This window comes from Peromyscus californicus, unplaced genomic scaffold (assembly GCF_007827085.1).
Source record: "Peromyscus californicus insignis strain IS unplaced genomic scaffold, ASM782708v3 Scaffold_3__1_contigs__length_106647218, whole genome shotgun sequence".
Taxonomy (NCBI): Eukaryota; Metazoa; Chordata; class Mammalia; order Rodentia; family Cricetidae; genus Peromyscus; species Peromyscus californicus.
Window position 1 is genome coordinate 105,311,645 of NW_026294551.1, and position 6,141 is coordinate 105,317,785.

The 6,141-nt window shown below is 49.6% G+C and overlaps 1 non-coding gene across 1 annotated transcript; it reads left to right on the forward strand.

Moving 5' to 3' along the window:
- Positions 1-5,020: 5,020 nt before the first annotated feature.
- On the forward strand, positions 5,021-5,092 carry Trnat-cgu (transfer RNA threonine (anticodon CGU)). The gene has a single exon. It is a non-coding gene; the product is annotated as a tRNA-Thr (tRNA).
- The last annotated feature ends 1,049 nt before the right edge of the window (positions 5,093-6,141 follow it).

Genomic DNA, 6,141 nt, shown 5'->3' on the forward strand with positions numbered 1-6,141 from the left:
AACATTTCAATCTCTTCCCCCAACTAATCCCAGAATACTCCCCACCTCACTCTTGCATTGAGACCCTAGAAGAGTTACTATCTCATCCTACATATACACATGAGGGAGTGCTACCTCAGGTCATCTGTACTTGGTACACAGATGAAAGCTCCTTCCTACATGATGGAGTTCATAAAGTGGGATATGCTATTGTTTCAGACACCATAGTGGTTGGAGCACAGACCCTGCCAGTCCAAACCACAAACCAACAGGCCGAATTAATACCTCTTACAACTAGCAAAGGAACAATCCCTAAACCTTTACACAGACTCCAAGTATACGTCTCACCTTCTCTTGTCACATGTAGCTATTTGGAAGGAGCGTGGGCTATGAACAACAAAAGGAGGGTCCATAACCAACCCAGACCGTATCATGGCCCTGCTAGCGGCCTCTCATCTTCCCATGACCATAGGAATTGTCCGCTGCTAATCACACCAAGCAAACAATTCCATTATCTCCAAGGGAATAACCAAGCTGGTGAGGCAGCTAGAGCTGTGGCTCTCAGAGGCCTGGGTCCTTCTCACACACCACAAGGCATTCTCATTTTACAACCCACATATTCATTATCATCCTTAGATACTAGACAGATTTTATTCTATCCACACCAGATCTTTCACCCCAATAGCCTGGATTTGTCCACTTTATTAAAACCTATTTACAGCCTACCTCTGAGGATCTATTCTTTTTAAAGACTATTGCTGCTTTTTGTAAAATTTATCAAATATCTAATCCCATCTCGGAGCATCGGAGTCTCCCTTTCCCAACTCATCAAGCCAGGGGATCCCTCCCTGGATCCAACTGGCAGCTAGACTTCACCCACATGCCCACAGTTAGATGGTTCAGATACCTTTTGGTCCTGGTGGATACATTCTCAGAGTGGGTAGAAGCTTTCCCCATCACTAATAAAAGAGCACAGACAGTTTCTGATCTCCTTTCCAGGGAGATTGGCTCCTGTTTCAGATTCCAATGTCCCTTCAATAAGATAATGGCCCTGAACTTACCTCTCAAATCTATCAAACCTAGCCAAAGCTCTTAACATCCCATGGTGTTTCCATGTCACCTCCATCCCCAGTCTTCAGGCAAGGTGGAACAAATCAACTGCTCTCTCAAAAACATTCTTCTCAAACTCTCCCAAGAGCTCCACACAGATTGGATAAACCTCATGCAGTGGGCTTTTCTGTGACTAAGAGCCCTCCCAAAGAAACCCCTCTTCACCTGCCCTTTCCAGCTCATGTATGGATGGCAGATTCTGCCTCCTGGCCTCATGTCTCAGCCATCTTCTCTCCCTGATCCCCATCTTACCCCCTCGTTACACTATCTTTACACTTTCCTTTGGAACTTCACCCACCACCATTTGCCTCAGCCCCACCCCTTCTCTCTTCCATCACCATCAGGGACTTAGTCCTCTCTCTCCTCCAGGGCACAACCCCTTCCTCTTTCTCCAAAATGGACAGGCCCCTTCAGGGTCATCCTTACTACCCCAACCACTGCTAAGCTCAAGGGTTTCCCTCATTGGATTCATTTTTCTTATCTCAAGCCCTTTACACCATCAGCCCAAGATAACCCTTCTTCTTACATTTTGACCCCAACAGGACCTTGCTCTCTTAGGTTTCAGAAGATACAAAGGTCAACCAGCCTGCCTCCAGTCTCAGACGAATGAGGCCTCATACACCTGCCAGAACCGAGTCCAACCCACCTACAGCTTAACTTACATTTACAGCCTCCACCCACCTGGGGCTGGGATCTAAACTATATCCATCACTCACAGTGCTGCTCCTCCCCCACCCCACCAGAGGAGCAACACACAGTACTTTAAGTATTTAGGATATTAGGGAAAAACCTGTTGTCATTGAGTGGCCTAAACATTGAGCAGCAAGCCCTGTAACCACTGAGCCATCCCTCCAGCCCCATAAGTCACATTGCTTGGGTTTTTTGTTTTGTTTTGTTTTTTTAAAAAACCTACTTGGAGATAGGAGGTAGGACAGAGGTACAGAAAGAAAACAGAAAACTGTGGGATGCTTTTCTCAAATCTGAGGAAGTGTCTAACACAAAGGAAATATAGACACTTACAAATCGCTCGATCAGCAACAGCAACACCCAAGCCTATGGTTTTGATTCTACATGCAAACAAATTTCTCCGAGAATACTGCAAGCCACTTGGAGGGGCTCTCCAAGCACGATCTGGAGCTGCCAGCAGGGGTGTCTCCTGGGAGTGGGTCACTGCAGAACCCAGGGCCTCAGTCACGCTCACCAAGTCAGTCAGCCTTTAGCACGTATTGCAGGGAGGACCTGTGTACCATCAAGTGAGGTTCGCCCGCCACTGTGGTGAATGTCCTCGACGCCTTTGAAGGACCGTGGTGCCCATCCCAACTCTAGGGGGACTAACGATGGCGGTCCAGGGAGCCCAGCTGGAGGAGCCAACTGAAGAACATGTCTTCCTCAGAGACATTATCATCACGCTGGCTATAAACAGCCCAGCCAGCAGCCACCACGATAGACACCCACATGTAACATCCATATTTACCAATCATATACCACCAAGAGAAGAAGCGGAAATAGCTTGAGGACTTCTGACACAGCAGTGGGGTGTTTGCAGCCTTGTAGGGCTTCAGTGCCCTTCTTGGCTGAGCTTCTGTCTAGAATAGCCACAGCCATGGTTCCACTTCGGCAAAATAAACTAGCAAGTTTCAAGAACTGTGTTTGTGTGTATCCCATCTGTGTGTAGGTAGGTAACCTTTGGACCCATTGGAGCTGGAGTTATAGGTTAGAGGTGCCCAACGTGGTTGCTGAGATCATGACTGGACAGCAAGCCCTATAACCACTGAGCCATCCCTCCAGCCCCATAAGTCACATTGCTTGGGTTTTTTGTTTTGTTTTGTTTTTTAAAAAACCTACTTGGAGATAGGGGCTAGGACAGAGGTACAGAAAGAAAACAGAAAACTGTGGGCAGCTTTTCTCAAATCTGAAGAAGTGTCTCTTTAACACAAAGGAAATATAGACACTTACAAATTGCTCAACAGGCAACTCAACCATATAGACGAAACAAGACGTCCTACCGTGTCACATGGTTCATCCACTCAGAAGCTTTCTCACTTGAAGCAGGCTAGACCCCCACCCCAAGTGGCAGCCCAGGCCTGTTAGGAGGGGAAAGCAGGTTGCTGAGTTCCAGGCCAGCCTGGGCTATGAAGAGAGAAACAGAAGCCAGCGGCCTTACAAGACACTTCCAGCAACCCTCCCCAGAGCATTTGGGAAGCCTTCTTACTAGCATGCTCCCAAGAGTCCCCTAAGCCAGAGGCCTGGAGCAACAGAGAAAACTTTCCATAGATTTGAGTTCTTCCAATAGAGTGGAAAACAGACACACTGGACCCTGAGAAGGACCGGGCTCCGAGGGGCCATCTGAGTGTTTGCTGGCTGCTCAGCACTTGCAAACCTCCCTGGAACTCAGAAGGTACAGGCTCCAGAACCACTTAAAGGAAATGCCCACAGGCTGATCCTTCCACTGTTTTTATTGAGACCTGACTGCAAGCACCACTCTAAGTTGTGGGACAGGACAGTCTGCCACTACACAGGTGTCCAGTTCTCTAGTCCTGGCCCTTTGGGCTTATGAGTATTTTAAAGCTTGGATTTTAATTTTGAAATATTTGGGTTATTTTCCCTTGCCTTCCTATGCCCTTGCCCAAAGGCTTTCCACAGAACAACTTGATAAACTTGGTCCTAGATTTGTTTGTTTTCGACAAGGTCCCATTTTGTAGTCCAACATCTTAGGTATCTTAGGCTGGCTTCCAAGGCTTCAGCAGCAGAGACAACGTCGTAGCAGATCCCCATGGCGGCAAAAAAGGCACAGACCTCTCAGTGTCTAGTTCCCAGTCACAGATTCAATCAATTGTGTGAAATACGCATGGGGAAAGGCAACTTGTTTTTCTGTTTGTTGGTTTGTTTGTTTGTTTTCCAAGACAGGGTTTCTCTGTGTAACAACCCTGGCTGTCCTGGAACTCACTGTGTAGATCAGGCTGGTCTTGAATACACAGAGATCCCCCTGCCTCTGCCTCCCAAGTGCTGGGATTAAAGGTCTGCATCACCAGGCCAGACAAAAGGCAACTTTTAATGAGGCGAATGAGGAAATCCATCCATGCATAATGTACTACATATGTACATTGTTTAAGCATACATAATCTACTCAGTAGTAGTGCACCAATATTATGCAGTATGCTCATTAGAGCAGTAGATATTTGTATTTTCCGAACCTCAGGCTAGCAATGATTGTGGTGATTATACTGTTTTATCTATTACAAGCCACCGAATTAAGGCAAAGTACAGGGAATAGCATAATTAGCCCAGTTACAGAAAAATAAAAAGGCCTTTGAATCCATGAACAGGAACATATACATTAGCAGTCCAGACCTCTGCAGCTCAGACCTGCACATAACAGCCCTATGCAGGGGATGTAAACCCACACGGAGGGTTCACAACCCCAACACAAATCGCATTTCTAGCAAAGATTCCAGATATTGAGGCTGATATCAGAGATATTCCCTACAACAGACAGCAGTAGTCTGAGTAAAATCCAGTTGGGGCTTTTTATTCTGCAAAGTCGACGCACCGATTCACAACCCTGAGCAGGGCAGCCGAGGTCGCGCTGAGGAAGACAACTGGCCACCATGCCTCTGTTTCCTGTGGGGAGGGAGAAAAACACTCCTCCGAAGAGGAAACTGAGGCTAGGAGACCCGCAGCACAAGCAAGAGAGCCCACTGAGGGATCCGGGATTCGAACCACAGAGACCGAGACGCCGGGCAAGCCCCGCGGCGCGCGCAGAGACCTGGGCTCCGCTTGAGCCGCTAGCGCGCGCCCGTGCGGAGCCCCGCCTGCCGGGCCGCGAGGGGCGGGGCGGCCGCGCTCTGCTCGTGCGCGCACTCGCGCGCGTCAGGCGAGCTCACAGGAGTGGCGCCAGCATAGAGGCTCGCGCGGCGGCCACCCCAACGCAGGCGCGGTGGCCAAGTGGTAAGGCGTCGGTCTCGTAAACCGAAGATCACGGGTTCGAACCCCGTCCGTGCCTGCTCCTGTTCTCCCCTGTAAAGAGACTTTTTACAGTTGACCCTTTTTCAAGAGTGACTGTCACAGGTCCCCACTCGTTCTCCTGGACCGTTGGTGGCACTCACTCTTTTCTTTCAGCCTCGTGTCACAAACTCCTCCTTTCCACCCTTCCTCCGCGCAAGGTGAAAGTGGGCGGTCGAACCTCGGCCCTTCTGGACCGCCAGCTTTGCTTGGGTCTCTCTGAAAACAGCGCCCCCTGTGGGCCACGAGGTGCTTACGCCTCTGGGAGAATTCGCAGAGTCCGCAATCTGGAAGGGTCACCTGCCCATCCTCCGGTAGGAGCTTCGCAATGACTGGCACCCGGCTGGCTTCAGGGCATTTCACGTTTTTCTGGACATTGAAATCCAGCGTTACCCGTCCTAAAGAAAGGACCGTTGTTGCCCCATCCCACACCCACAGTCAGCTAGTGTCTGTCTCGCTTGCAATGTTTAAAAGGAAATCCTCGCAGGTGGGCATCGCCTTCGGGAAGAGAGGAATCCCTGCTCGTACTTGGAACGATTCTGACCTCAAAATGTAAACCCCTGGCTCAGAGCCTCCTTTCAACCCCTCGCTGAAGTGGGTCACGTGGCCCAGAGGTGGCGTTGGCGAGGGAGCCGCCAGGCACTGGCTGCAGAGGTGGCCTCTGCACACGGAGCGGCATGCCTGTCACATTACATCACAGAGGTGTGATTTGTATTATCAAAGGATGTACTGTACCAGAGGGCGCCCAAAGTGCCTTTGACGAGGTCATTGTCTGACTCCAACTCCTGGACCATATCCCTCTCTGTTTTTAATACACGGTGGCAGCAAAGGGCTTCTTCAAGCAAAAGGAGCCTAAATTCCCAGACAGACCAGCAGCAGGGTCAAAGGAAGAACTACTTGTCAACAGAGTGCACAGGTGCAACACTGCCACCTCATGGCAGCGTGAAGCAAAAGCATTCATGCATCCTACCCTGCCCGCTGTGAAGAGCCTCTTCACTACGCCTGGGTCTCTTCCGCTGTAGAGGACACACAGCCATTTATTTCTTCTAT